General features: G+C 43.4%; 1 protein-coding gene across 2 annotated transcripts in view; it reads right to left on the bottom strand.

Annotated features, from left to right (window-relative positions):
• Positions 1-15,550, bottom strand: part of MAML2 (mastermind like transcriptional coactivator 2) — a 343,007-nt gene that overhangs the window by 171,561 nt on the left and 155,896 nt on the right. The gene's annotated exons all lie outside the window — the stretch shown is intronic.

The following is a 15,550-nucleotide window of genomic DNA, read 5'->3' as shown; positions in this document are numbered from 1 at the left end:
ACTGCCTGATAGTTTACATTCGCATTTTGTTTTTTCTTTCCTGTCCTTTATTTGTTTCCCTTAAAATTACCTATTTCAAACTTCAAGAGGTGGTCCCCAATTCTTGAATCCTATTCTGTTTTAATTCAATTCAAGGAGAATTATCTATTGTGTTTTCAGGGCTGTGGTTTTAGCACTCAAAAGACATATAAATCACATTTCCTGTTCTCAAGGTATTCCAAGTCCTGCGGGGAAGGCAAGGCTAATGAGAAAACGTGTTTTTCTGAGAGAGAGGATATGATTACTGCTAAAATGAATCACATGGATAAAAGGTGCTACAGAGTCGCATATATGCCAAGATTGGGAGAAAAAAATCATAGTTTATTTGCCAACGGAAGAGTCCTAATTCTTTTTTTTTTTTTTTAAGAGTCCTAATTCTTATAGTTGGTTGACATGTGTTGGTTTCCCTAACATGGGAGGCCACCCAGTTGGTTGTCCTTCTCGAGGTTTGTTTGTAGGTCCTGACGTGACCAGGCCCACAGATGGATATAGGCTCAGAAAGCAAGATGCTGCCCAGGTTGGCCATCTGTCTAGGTTCTCTTGAGCAGCATAGGGCAAGTCCAGGGTGATCATGGATGCTCTCAAAGGTTGGCTCGTTGAGATGCTGCTAGGACAGAGTCCAGAGCTGGCACAAACCTCCACTCCTTGTGCCTTTTGAAAACTCTAACAATGGAGAGACAAGACTATTCCTGAAATCAGAGCAGATTTCTTTTGGCTGGGTAGAAGCTGGAACTGGCAAATCCTAATTTATATACGCAGTTTATTTTTCAATCTCACAGGGTTCTAGGTAGGATGGGGGAGCCAGCTGACCCTGTGGAGAATTAGCCAGAGGCATCACTCCCTAGTGACCCTCCAGCTCTTATTCAAATTCTGACTTACAACAAATTTTATTCAAATGCCCTGGTTAAGGGATGTGAGCAAGGCATCATTTTCTCAATCTTGACCTTCCTGGAGAAAAAAATTAAGATTGGCTGTGTTAGGAGAATAAAGTCTTTGAGAGAAGGAGCAGACAGTAGAGGAGAAATGTGAACATTCCAGAAGGTGTGCCACTGAGCCTTTCTAATTAACACAGGAGCAGAATTTTCCTTCTGTTTCCTGTGGGCAAAGGGTTGCTGTTGTTTCCCATGATCCGCAGATGTGAAAAATATTGATTTGTAAGCAATCCCTGAGGCTCTGGTGAAATTAATTTTTCATAAATGCAAATTGTATCGGAGCAGTTGTCATAGAAACTTGAGTGGAGAGAATGGCAGGGGCATGAAAAAGAGGAGGAATCCATGGTCAGTTTTGGTTTAGACTGTCCGGCTTCCTGAATCTTCCCGCCAGGCGGTGGTCTTCCTACATGGAAACCTCAGCAAATGGCTGGCCGTCTACATTTCATCCACACAACGAAGTCTCCACAGCAAGAAGCTTAACGCTTTTAAATCAGCCTCAAATCACCTACCCAGAGGAATCTGCTGTCAGCCCCAGACCCCATCTCCTGTCAAGCCAAGTTCAATTACTCGCCAAGTGCCCGAATCAGTGTTTCTCAAACTTCAGTGAATGGAACACCTGGGGAGGTGTTCCCTCCTGGGAATGTGTGTTGCTCATAAATCCCTGGGTGACTGTGGGTCCAGAGGCCACCCTTAAGACAATCCCTGTCCCAAGCTTCTGCTGTGCAGCCCTCATTCACTATCCACAAAATAATATCATGGCCTGAGTTTATTATAGTGAGTTGCCTGTCCTGCACTATAGCGTTTATTGTCTTGAGGGAGAAAGAAGGTCCGTTTTAATGAGCTTTGTGTCTCTCTTGCTTACCCGGGTGCTTTTCCACTACAGAGAGAGATCAATAAGCACTTGTTAAATCCGGAGGAAACCAGGCACAAGAGAGGCCAGCCTTCTGCATCTCCAAAAGTCCTGGGATGTTTGTATTTCCAGGATCCCTCAGAGCTGTTTACATCTAGGGGAGGAGCCCTTGACTCTTTCTCCACAAGGCACCCTTCTATTTCTGTGCTCCCTTCAAAGATATTCTTCATTGTCCTCCGAGCCTGGTTGATAGGAAGGACTTCTGGATCAGAACGCCCTGGATTTGAACTCAGTTGTGGTACTTACAAACTCCATGGCCTTCAGGAAGTTCTGGTTGACCGAGGTCTCAGTTCCTCGGTCTCTGAAAAGGGGACTAAGCATCCCCAGCTTACGGTTCTGTTCTGAGGAGTAGATAAAATAGTGCGTGGATCTGCATAGCTCCGTGCTCGCCACCCAGTAGGTGCGCTCTTGTACACGATGGATTAGGTGCGACATGCAGATCAGGGTGGGTGCTCAGAGTGCGGTTTGTCCGCGCCCTCTAGGAGTGACCTCCATGCAAACACTTGCCCATAAGTCACCAGGTTTGACAAATGGCTGCAGGATAACCTGAGAGGCCCTGCACCTTTCCCCGAATACCAGTGACCCCATTTATGCCAGGGGGATAAATCTTCTTCCAGTTTAATATAATTTCTCAAGAGTCAGCGGGAGGTAGCAAGCAATGTCCCCACAAGGAGAGTCTGGAAATGGCAGAACCGAAAGTGGTGAGAGCATCCCTGAGGACTAGTCTGAGAAGATGCCTGTGTACGGTGACTGGGGACATTTAGAACCAGAAACACTAGGAATGTGATGGGGAAGGCAAGGAAATGAAATCTCCTCAGCCTCCCCCACACAAATCAATCACAAAGGAAATAGGCATTTGAGGGAAAAGTTCCTTCAGCATGTATTTCTATTTGTATTTCTATTACCTCATCTCATAAATCTCATTCCCTCCTAGTATGATTCCTTGGGCAGCACGGCCCAGATCTTTTTCAGTCTCTTAATGAGTTCATTTTTGACTCTGTAGGACAGACAAAGGAGTCTTGGAACCCACCAGATGGGGACAGGAGCAGGTTAGAGGACTGATGACAGGGTCACTTCAGACTGAGAAGGGGGAATGTGAAGCTGACCCTCCAAATATCTTCCAGTTACTAGAATTTTTCTACTCCATACTGAAGGAAGAATTTGAGGCGATGAACATATAATCACAGAGTCTCAAACTGCAACTTGTTGAAGATCCTGCTGTTTCATGTTCATATGTCCAGAATTTTATTCAACAAGCATGGATGTTTGCATCCTATTCCACTGTTGGCGTGTCATCGATGTGTCCAGGAACTTCTGACATTTTAGCTTTCTTATTATGTCACCCTATTTGCCTCCTGTCCCCTACATCCTAAGAAACTGGACATTTTTTTTTTTTTTTGGTTTGGGAGATATAACCATTGCAACATCTACTCTTTTTTTTTTTTTTTTTTTTTTTGCAAATGAGGAAAGTTGGATCTTACTATAGTTTGGTGTCAGCACTGGGGAGCTGAAATCCAGCTTTTCTGGCCCTCAATACATTTACATTCCTCCCTTCTACTTACAGTGCAGCCATCATATTCATTGTAAGCTATTCAAGGATTTTTTTTTAATTTAAAGGAGTATTTTAATCCTTACAATATATCCCAGACCCCAGCTTTCCATCTGGTTAGAAAGAAGGAAAACTACGTTAAAAGGTATGTTCATAACCTTAGAGAGGCATTCTCTTATTCTTTTATTTTATTTTTAAATCAACATATCCAGTACTTTACAGGAAGAATCAGAGCTGACCTTTTTTTTTTGTTTTGTTTTGTTTTTGTTTTTGTTTTTTGTTGCCACAAGAGGCTCATAGAATCAAGTCTTGGTACCTACACTTGACTTAAAACCAAGCATTTTACAAGGCTAATAAGATACTCAGAAGTCTTCTCATCCAGGTCTAGCACCCGTTATGTTCTAAGAACTATAGCAGGTATTACGTATTAGAAGTCAATAAAAAGATAAAGGCCCTGCCCTCATAGAATTTACAGTTGAGTTTAACTTATCTGAGCCAGAGGGTCTAGGAAGGGCTCCTGGGCTATCCTGGACACAAAAGCCCTGGGTCTGGTGGAGTTTTAATTAAATGACCATCCTTACCAATTAGTCATGAAAAACACTGCTTGTATAACTATGTCATTATCACTTCCTGCCTGGATTAGTGTAATCCATGATAGGCAGGCCTTCTGTGCTCCAGCATTTCCTCTGGGGATTTGCAACTTTTGCAAAACCCCAGCTTTAGAATGCTGGCTGGAGCCAAGACTTTATTACTCACATTACTCCTATGCCAAGCCAACTTCATGGGCTTCCTTTACAGTGGAGTGCACACTGTAAATGTTCTCCATTAAAGGGATGAGCAGAAACCTCCTCCCCAAACCTGGGGTTGTCTCAGCTGTTGAAGTGTACACTGTCTTCACCCCAAGCGAGGAGCTGGCATGTGCCAGCCCCAAATGATTCATGTGTACATCTCATATTCCCTTGTCAAGAAAAAGCTGGCTGTTGTGGAAATCTTTCAGACCCTGGTAGGACTGATAGGCCCTTCCAACTCTGCAGTTCTGTTTTTCTAGACTAGCTACTTCCTGGAGAACTCCCTCAGGTATGACAACTGTCTTTATGCCCACAATATCATTCTTCAGATCACAAACTCCTCTTCTTTTCAGAAATAAAATGATACTTGAGATCAACGGGAAATACTTCCAATGAGGAAACAAGCTGAGCATGATGAAAAGCTGAGGCAAGGTCATGGCTAGAGTTAGAACAGAGGTCTCCTACCTGATCTAAAGAACAACCATGTCTCCTCTAAAAAGTAGCTCATATTCCCATGACCTGCGCATAGGGTTACATTCTCTCTGTATGTTCTTTAGAGAGGACCATTTCTTATCTGTAGGCTGTTTAACTCTATGGTGCTGTTATGGAAAAGGGTCCTGAATGTCAGACACCATTTCTTAATCATAATTTGCTTAGGTAATATCTCAAAATAGATTTTCAGCACCAGACAGGAGAGAAGTCCATTAAAGGATGTTCCAGCTTCTGAAAATATCATAGGCTTTCACAAAGCCAAGCTACAGGAAACAGATCAAAGAGCATTACATTGCCTTCTGGTTATGGGTCACTCTATCTCCGAGAATCTAGTCATGAAAGCAGAGACATTTAGAGCTGGAAGGGACTTCAGAGATCATCTTGTCAACTCCTTCAGTTTAAAGGTGAAGAAAGCGAGACCCAGGGAATACTACAGACTTGCCCCAGGCTAAAGAACTAGTTACAAGGACCTGGCCTGTCCTTTCCCCCATATCACACTGTCCTGTAACCAAAGGCCTGTGACACCTGATATGTCTGGTGGTTTTTTCACCCTGGGATTGTGCCAACAATACTCTCACTATTTAGCTCTTTTTTGAAATTCCCAAGAATGCAGATGTTCTTTATTTCTTCTGAGTGATGGTGATAAAACCCAAACTGACCTCTGGACACAAACAGAAAAAGAAAGAGGAGAAGGAGAAAACCACCCCATGATGGCCTCAAAAGAAGTTGAGTTCAAGATCTGATTCCCTCAAAAAAAAAAAAAAGATCTGATTGTCTCTGCTCATCATATACACTTTGATGAGTGTGGTGCTGAGGACAGACAGTTGGCACTTTTGTAACTAAAGCAAAAACAAAACATGTCAAATTCTACTTTAAGGACCATAAGCTTCCCCACAGAACTGATCGCAGGAGAGCCCTACCCATCCTATTTCCTCTTCACTGAACTTGCATAATATATTTCCCTAAATGTCTGGTGCCCACAACCTCCAAGGGAAAAACTTTACAAAATAATATTTTTTATTATACAAATAATAAAATAGTATTACCATTATAACAATGTGGATGATACAGAAAAGCATCAAGAAGAAAACAAAACAGATTTATAGAACTATAATCTATAGATAAATATTGCAAATTTTTATACATATAATCTTGCCATTATTTCTAGGCATGCATGTCCATAGATATTTTTCAAATAAATTTGCCTCACATTATTACATATTGCCTTATGGCCTGCTTCTGCTTTCTTTCACATTACAGTTTACCAAGAACATTTTCCCCCAAGTAGTTATCAAATGTTAGTGAGCACCAGAATCAGCCAGAAGGCTTGTTAGGAGAGGGTGCTGAGCCCCGTTTTCAGTTTCTGATGTAGTACCTCTAGGGTGGGGATTCATAATTTGCATTTCCAACAAGTTTCCAGGGAATAATTGATTTTGCCCAACTGGAGAACCCATGTGGAGAACCCTGGTTGTACTACAACATAAATTGTTAAAAAAAAAAAAAATGGCTGTAGAGTAGCTTATTGAGTGGATATGGTATATGATAGGGATTTAGACTTTTTTTCCAATTTTTCACTGTTATAAATAAAACCTAACGAATATTTATATTTTGCATACCTGCTTCTTTTTTATTTATTTTTCTTTCGTTTTAGAAATAGCTTTACTGAGGTATAATTCACACATCATAAAATTCACCTATTTTAAGTATACAATTATGTGTCTCTTTAGGATAAATTCTAAAAGGAATAATTGCTGGGTCAGAGGTTATGAACATTTTTAAGGTTTTTGATATATATTGACAAACTGTCCTCTGAGAATGTACGTAATTACATCCTCACAGTGGAGTATGAGAGTCTTATTTTCTGATTTCCTGGGACAACCTGGAGTATTATAATTTTAAAAACAGCTTTGCCAGTTTGAAAGGAGAAAAATAGCATTGTATTGATGCTTTTATTTATCTTTCTTTGACATCGAATGAGGTTGAACATTTTCCCCCATCTATTTATTTGGCATTAGTATTTATGACTTAGTAAATTGCTCTGCCTTAGGTAGGATACTTGCAAAGGTATCGTGTATAGCACAAGACCACAAGGACACCAGTAACCTTAAAGATTGACAAATGGACATAAGAAATATTCTTTGTAAATGTAACATCCCCTATGGTTCTCACTGAGCATCAGCATTTCTCTCCTCTCTCTCTCTCTCTCTCTCATTCTCTCTCTCTCTCTCTCTCTCTCTCACACACACACACACACACACACACACACACACACATCAAATTGTGAAGGACCTTCAGGCTATGGGCAGCCCCAGGGAAACTCTCACTAAGGCTGCAAAAACACACTAGCTTAAGAATCCCCAACTGAATCAAGTGAGTCAGTTTTATTGTAAACAGTCAATAGAATTTAGTTAAAGGATAAATGTTACAATGTTTACATAGTTAATTTTAAAAGAAAGTGGTTATTTTACTTAATGGATTTTTCATTTTGTTTTAACTGTGCTCTGGCAGGACGCAGACTCAGCCTGGTAGATGGCTCCCTAGCCCAGAGGAAGCTGGAAGGAAGAATCCGAGGACAGTGCTGTTAACTCCTCCTAATCTTTGAAAACCTTCCTAACTTGCTACCGTAGAAGCTTTAAGTTGAATACCAATAGTTAAAGCTGAAGTGGAGAATTTTGCTTTCTTGGGATCTTTGGCATCCATAGGGGGGGGGGAGGGGGGGGAGCATGGGGAATGTCATATATATTTTCACAGGTGCAGGAGAGTTGGTGCCCAGAGCACCCAATACTAAGGCACTGTGTTTTAGCTTTCAGCCTGGGATGAGGCGAACTGTCAAGAGTTTTTGAAAAAAGTTTCCTTTTCCTAAAATTCTTCTGAATAAATACAAAGGGACTCTTCCATCAGACCAGCATGAAAATATACTATCTTTTCCTGCCTGGTCTGTCACCCAGACTGCTCACCCCCCAAAGCTATGTTTTATGAGTATTTCCTCGTTCTTTTACACTCCCTTCATGAGGCATGTTCTCTGCTCTCATGGCTTCAACAACCACCCTGATGTCCATGATGCCAAAACCATGTTTCTATTCACAAATTTGTTCCTTGGTCATCTTGCTAAATGCCTTCTGGGAATTTATCTTCACTGGGAAGACAGACAGACAAAGCAAACTTAACCTGTTTAACTAAACTCTCTCTGCCTCAAACCTCTCCTTACAGTCCTTATTTCAGCTGATGGCATCATCGTTGATGTTAGAAAACCATGAGTCTTATTCACCTGGTCCCTGTGTCCCGTCTAGTCCGCCTCAGGTGTCTGCAGTGGGGCTCTCCCTTCGTCTCTCCCTGCTCCTGTGCTTCCGTTCAGGTCTTCCTAACCTCCTGCTCTCAACTTCACCCCTTCCACTGGACCTACTCCTGGTAGATTTTCCTCCCTCTCATACACCATGGCCTCCAGAACTGTCTTCCTATTAAAGGAATCTGACCACGTGACTCCCTGCCTAAAGATGGCCACCCAAAGGACTAAATCTAAATTTTTTGGCCTGTACCTAAGTCTTCACTCCCAGGCTTTTCCTCCCTCTCCTGCTTCTCTCCACCCCCACCCTGCCCCTTGCTGGCACACTTTGCTCTCCTCACACTGAATCTCTGTTCTCAGAACAAGCTATTTTTAACCTTTTACTCTTGCAGGTTGTGTGCATTTTCCTCCCTCTATCTGTCACAAAAATTTCTTCCTCAGTCCTCAGCATGAGCTGAAATGAATAACCTCATTCATTAATTCACTCACTCATTCAACACATTACTTTTAGCATTTAATACTTGTAAAATGTGCTAAACGAGGCTGAACAGACGGGATCCCTGTTCTCATGGAGTTATGATTTTTTGTGTGTGTGTGTGAAGCCTTTCTTGACATCTTTGGTAGTCAATAATTTCCTCCTTACCATCATAGCATTCTGTCATAGCTAGTTAATAAACCATAATGTAATTAGCTCTTCATACGTCTGACGTCTGGATTTCTGACTAGACTATGAGCTCCTGGGGTGAGGGGTTGAAGGGTTGCATCAATGACTGAGTCTTATTCATCCCTATGTTTTTCTGGAGGCTATTTAACACAGTGGTTAAGATCATGGGTTTTGGGGCTGACTACCTGGGCTCAAATTCTGCCTCTGCCATTAAAAGCTCTGTCATCTTGGCAAGTTTTCTTAACCCCTCTTTCTGTGCTTTGATTTGTTTCTCCATTGAATGAACATAATAGTAGTAACCAAACAAGTCATACAGATGAAAGGAATTGATTAATGAAAGCAATTACTATGGAATGTGGTAGGTACTCTGTTTTTAATTCCATTATGATGCCCATTAATAGAAAGCTCTCGATAAAAGCTGACTGAATGAGTATATGGACACTGAAATATAATAAGATCTCTCTGTAGCTACCTATCCCCCCACCTGTAGCCAGAGACCAATCATCTCATTCTCAGGACTGAGAATGGTCAGACCAGATCAACGGACAGCCTAGGGCAGTGCCTCTTAAGCTTTAGCATGTCTTAAAATCTTGTAAGGTACCTATTAAAAATTTATATTCCTGGCTTCTTTCTGATTTAGTGATTCTGGAGATCTCAGAATCTGCATTTCTAATAAGCACTGTGTGGACAGATGGTCCTTGGACCAAACTTTGAGAAACATTAGCCCTGGAAAGGTATCTTAGACTCTCTTCCCTGCTGAGGATACCAGAACTACACATTGTCCCATGAGCAAAGGGACTTGGGAGGTCTTGCTGATGGAGGTGACACTGTGCCATGTGACTCTCACAGGTCCTTCTGTGGAAGACAATCAGTATGGGGAATGAAGTACATCAAACACACTGTGTGGAGATCATCCACACGGACATCTACTGACCTGTGGGAGTTTGAAAAGAATTCCAAGTACTGCCACCTGGGTCTTTCCCAAGAACCAGCAGCAAAGAACACACGGTTCATAAGTGTTGCTAGTTAGGGTTAAGCTTCACCATCAGTTTCATGTTGGATTAAATTATTATATTAATCTGCCATGAATTACCCTGTGACATTTGGCTAGGTCATTTTGCCTTTTTTGAACCTCTTCTGTGTATGATAAGTGGGCAGGGTTAAAGTTTCTCTAGAATCATTTAATTCTGTTGTTCACTTTTGGGAATTGCAAACCACTCACTGAAGGCCTGAAAGAATTAATGCCTCTTCTAAGGGAGAACAGTTTACTCGTATTAACCTCAGGGTCAGTTCCCAAATGTCAATCAATAGCAACACACCTGGATTTTTAAAGGTGAAGAGAGAGTGTCAGCTCCACTTTGCATCCTGAGCCAGCACTCAGCTGTAATAGGAACAAAAAAGCACCTATGAGGGATCCCTGGGTGGCGCAGCGGTTTGGCGCCTGCCTTTGGCCCAGGGCGCGATCCTGGAGACCTGGGATCGAATCCCACGTCGGGCTCCCGGTGCATGGAGCCTGCTTCTCCCTCTGCCTGTATCTCTGCCTCTCTCTCTCTCTCTGTGACTATCATAAATAAATAAAAATTAAAAAAAAAAAAAGCACCTATGAAACAAAGAGCCTTCTCTTGTCTCCTGCCCTGATTGCAGAAAACCTGCTCCATCTAGCACTTTCTACAGGGGCTGTGCTTTCTCACCCACAGGGCCTTGGGATGGGCAACCCAGGAAGCAGGTGTCTGAGCTACTTCTTCCTAAAAGGTCTTGTGGAACCCAACTGTAGAAGTCACCTGGTCACACCCGTGAAGGAGCAAATTGAATTGTGCTAGTAATAGTGAGCTCATGTCTATTTTTCTGGAAATCCAGCACCCCTTCTTGCCTTTATTTCTGTTATGCTATTGTGATGTTGTGATTTTTTTTTCTTTTTTAAAGATTTATCTATTTATTTGAGAGAGAGAGAGAGAGAGAGTGTGTGCATGAGTTGGGGGAGGGGCAGAGGGAGAGAATCTTCAAGCAGACTCCCGGCTGAGCACAGAGTCCAACTTGGGGCTGGATCTCACGACCTGAGCAGAAAACCAAGAGTCAGATGCTTAACCAACTGAACCACCCAGGTACCCTTGTGATGTTGTGATTTATAAGAAATATATATTTGGTCTTTCATCCTGTTTCTGGCACTGAGCTCCTAAAACTCTTAGAATTTCCTAAAGGACAAGAGCCATAAAGGTGGTGTTTCTTATTATGTTAATGAGATGACTTTTGGACCTACTGGAGGGTAGGGCTGGTTGCCAGGAGATCCAACTATGCGCCTAAGGGTTGGAACTTTAAGTTCCACCCCTTGCCCCTGGGAGAGAAGGGGCCACTTATGCAAAATCATGGCCAATGATTTAAGCAAGCCTTAAATGCCTTTGTAATGAAGCCTTCTTAAAAAACCCAAAGGCTAGAGTTCCAACAAGTTCCAGGTTGGTGAAAATCACAGCTTTGGGGATAGTGTTGTGCTCTGAGAGGGCATGGGAGCTCTGTGCCCTGACCCCATGCCTTGCCTTATGCATCTTCCATTGGGCTGTTCCTGAGTTACATCTTTTTATAGTTAACAGGTAATCAAGTAAGTAAAATGTCTCTATGAGTTCTGTGAGCTGCTCCAGCAAATTAACCGAATCCAAGAAGGGAGTATCTGGAACTTTCGATCTATGGCCAGTCAGAAGCACTGGTGACGATGTGGGTCTGAAGTTGGGTGGAGCAGCCACTGTCTCTCCAGGCAGTGTGAGAATGGAGCTGGGTTGTAGGATACCCAGCTGGTGTTGAATTGCTTGTGGGGTGGGAACCTCCCTACCACCATACTGGAATTGGTGTCAGAATCATAGCTATTGATGGGGGGAGAAGGAGAAATAGGAAATAAATAAAGCTTTATTATTCCCATGTTCCCTCTCAGGAAGCGGTACCTCTAGCTTTGACTTATTTTGTTGTACGTTATCCATAGAGTGGTGCACAATAAAAAATGCCTCTGCCTGTCTGTTCTAGGAGGACCCAGTTGAGGAGAACATGATGCATCTTGGCATCACACAGGCCCTTTCATGTGAGTAGAAGTACAGCTCTCGGCCTGTGAAGGTGTGCACTCCCAGGACTCTTTGGCTAATGTTTTCCAAGCTTTTAGCAAACAGGCAAATTCTAGCCTTTCGTTATTTTTCCCTCCTCTGCCCATAATATGGGGTAAAAGAATTTTCTACCCAGTTGCATTAATTAAGTAATAACTAACGTTTTCCCATTTAAAAATTAATCAAAGACACAGATAATGGCTAATCAATGCTTCTCCACTTCACCAGAGTGCCAGGAATCATTTTTATCATTCCAGTGAAAAGCAGGGAAAACTGGCTTCTTGGTGAATTTCTTCAGTCTTCTCACAGACACAATTTGCTTTCTAATGCAGCTTTTTGGAAAACTGAAGCTTGTTCCAGAACTCCCATGATGCCTCCACCTCCACATGTTGACAGGAAGCTAGTGAGGTGAGCACAGCCTCCTTCTCCTCACATTGAGAGGCCGCGTGGCTGATGTACCTGTGTCCAGATGGCCCAGGACATAGGACCCCGTGGAGGGAAAGGGAGAGGGAAGAGCTTCAGGATGTAGTTTTGACATCTCTCTCTGTTTTCACTGGGTGAAAACTTGTGCAGCCCCCGTCCCCACTTGCCTCTCCTTTCTCACCTGTCTCTTTCTTCTTCTTTCCTATTGTCCCTAAGATAACTGACAGTGGCACCTGAGAGGAGATGAGGTAAAGCCTACCAGAGCGAGGACTGAATGAGGTTGTCCCACTAAGCAGTCCAGCACTGTTCAGAGTTCAATTCCAGTGAGAGACTAAACAGTGCCCCAAAGTATGGTAAAAAAGAGTCAAATCAGAGCTGGGGACAGGGTGATGGAAGAAAACAAATAATGAATGGCAGATGTCAAGGGACAGGGGTTTCTGTAAAGGTGGTCAGAAAAGTAGGAAGGAAGGTAGGAAGCTGTGCATTCTTTAGAAAGAGGGGGCTCCATGGAAGACCTTTGCCTGCATCCTTCCCCGTCTCCCACACTGTCCCTCAGAAGAAAGAGGGCTGATAGGCAACCCCTATCCAGCTGACAACTTCAGCTGGATTTCTTCTTCTGTAATGGCAGAGATCAGCCTTCCGTGCCTACGGTATTAACACAGTAACTTCTCACGGCGTCTGATAAATATTTGCTGAATGAATAAATGCCTTTTGAAAACTGCACAGCCAGCCACTGTCTCCATGGCCAAAGCTGAGTAGTATTTTCAATTAATCCCCATCAAGGTAGCTCACAGCTCATCAGCAAAGCAAAAGTAGAGAATAAACCTTAACCGAGGTGCATTCATTACCTGACAATGTACACCAGAGGCCCCCATTTGGTGGCATTCAGAGAGTCTCCTACTTTGGTGACTTTGCTAATTTCTGAAGCAAGATAAGCCAGCTCCTTTTTCAAGATGTACCTGAGTTGTAGGAGCAAGAGAATACCTTCTTCGCTCAAACTGGTCTCTGTTCATGTCCTTTTGCCTGAGAAGGGGAGCTCTATACCTGTTAGGCAATGATCACTACATTTCAAAATGTAGGATAAAACGCCTTCCATAAGCCATGCATTTTTATCCTCAACTGTTACACTTTAAAACAATGACATGAGAACATAATACTGGTAGTGGAATAAATTTCACATGAAGCAGTGTATGTGTTAAAAGCATTTACAATCCCAGAAAATGTGGGTTTACATTTCACTTGTCCTGCTACAATACCCTATGAATTTACTCAGCTGGTTTTAATAAGAATATATATATATATATATTAAAAAGTGGTGGGAATCTATTTCTGTGTGTACATTATGGAATGAGAGATTCTTACAAGAATTTAACACCAGCAAAAGCACATGTGTACCGACGGAAAAACATGAGTAATTCCCTTTCATATGGTTTCCAGCCTCTCCATACATAGAACACCCCATGCTGAATGGGAGCCCAAGTACAGACGGCGGATGTCTTTCCAAATGGGCATCCTTTTTGCCAATTGCCATGGATGATAAGATTCTGTTTGCTTCCTAACATCTTTCCTGTCCTCTCACCCCAGCACAATGACTTTGGCATTTCCAAGCCATCCCCGCCAGATCCTCACCTATGCAAACATGCCACACCTTCTCCTCCTTGCAGACAGGGCTCTGGAATCTGGGAGGCTATTGGGAAGATGGTCCCAGAGCACTTGGGCATGGACAGCACCTATCGGCCCCAAATCATCTTGGAAGAAATGTTTCACCACCAAAGGAAGAGACTCAAATGTAGAGAATAACTCTAGGATGGTGATACCGTGACACCCAGGAAGCAAGAGAGAAGAAAAAAAAATATTTGGATGAAGATGGTCTTGTCAATCAGAAACTGGAGGGACAGAGTTACGGGTTCAACAGGCTGAGCTGGAGGGGCCTGGGAGCCCTGAAGAGAAAGGACCAGAGTGCTCAGGGCACACACCAGGTCTGGCTCGCTGAAGCCAAGGTGTTGAGAGCCATCCACACAAAGAAGACTCTGGGGAAGGATGAAGGGCTGAGATGGAACTTGATGGAACAGCTAAGAGATGATATGAACACAAATGTTCACTGAAGGCAGCAGAGGGACTCAAAGGAGGTAGAGGAGGTAGACCAACTCCTTGAATGTCCCGGAAGGCACAGAAATGAAGAATTTCAGGACCCAAGACAGTAAGCAGTCAGCAACGCCACGGGTGGCGGAGACAGGAAGGCAAGGATGGAGGCTCCCTGCAAAAGCCTGATGAGCTCTCACTTTGTCCAGCTCCCACCCCACCGCAATGCCACTCTGATTGCAATCGCCTCCCCCAAGAGAGGCAAGACACACAGTATGGCTTTTGCTCTTTTCTTCCTGCCAATGTGGCCATTTTACCACCTGCCCCTCTTAAGGACAAGGGGACAGGGGGCAACATTCGTGGAGCGTTCCCCATGCATCGAGCACTAAGTGGAGTCAAACGGTAACGGATACACTGAAGCAGCAACAACTTGGGGAAAGCTGGCAACCCAACGGTCAGGGCGGGAGCAGCGCAGGGCCCGGCCTCCAGTTCCAGAACTTGCACACAGCACCACGGGCAGCATGCACTGGCCTCTCCCCTCACGGCAGAGCACGGAGACCCAGCCTGGCTCACACAACTGTTGTGAGGTCATGTGGGATCTAAAAGGCTGCACGAATGTTAGGAACTAGTAGGGGGGACATCTGACTTGTTTCTGTCCCAGAGTTTTGTACCGATTGCACATCCTACATGAAGATCTCCCTGGGATGTGCCGGTCTGTGCTCACTTTTCTCATCTGAGATTTTACGGTCAACACAGAGATAGCTATGATTTTCTTTATCATTTAAGCCCTGTGAGTCTGATTTCCTGGGTAAGACAACAATCTCCCTGAAACGAGGGACTGTGTCATCTACGTGCGGGATGCCCACGAAGTCTGAAACGAGTTCACCTGCTAACTGGGACTAAATGCCACCGTGGCACCCACGGTGATTCAAATCCGTTGCTACTGTTTCCCCCTGACAAAGGATTTGTTGTAAAGAACACCTTCTTGATTTGGCCTTTGGCTAGAGTAATATTCCTGGAGCCCACAAACCCTAAGGCATTGTTTTATAATTGCCATTCAGCATTTCCAACACTCTGGAAAACGTGGGGTGCAGCAGCTCCTGCCTTGCCCGCTCCTCAAGCAACATCGAACAAAGCAACGAGGGGAAAAACCAGAGGGAAGGGATGCCCAAACTCCTGGGGTTGGCAACTTCTTTAATCCAAGCCTTCTAATAATTACCACAGAGGAAAATTTATTTTAGGAGTCTTGCATGCACCTTCGTTTCTTCCTCTACTGCTTGTTTTGTGACCCAGAAAATTTTACCA

The sequence above is a fragment of the Canis lupus genome, chromosome 21 (genome assembly GCF_003254725.2).
Source record: "Canis lupus dingo isolate Sandy chromosome 21, ASM325472v2, whole genome shotgun sequence".
Taxonomy (NCBI): Eukaryota; Metazoa; Chordata; class Mammalia; order Carnivora; family Canidae; genus Canis; species Canis lupus.
This window is presented reverse-complemented; position numbering and strand designations above follow the sequence as displayed.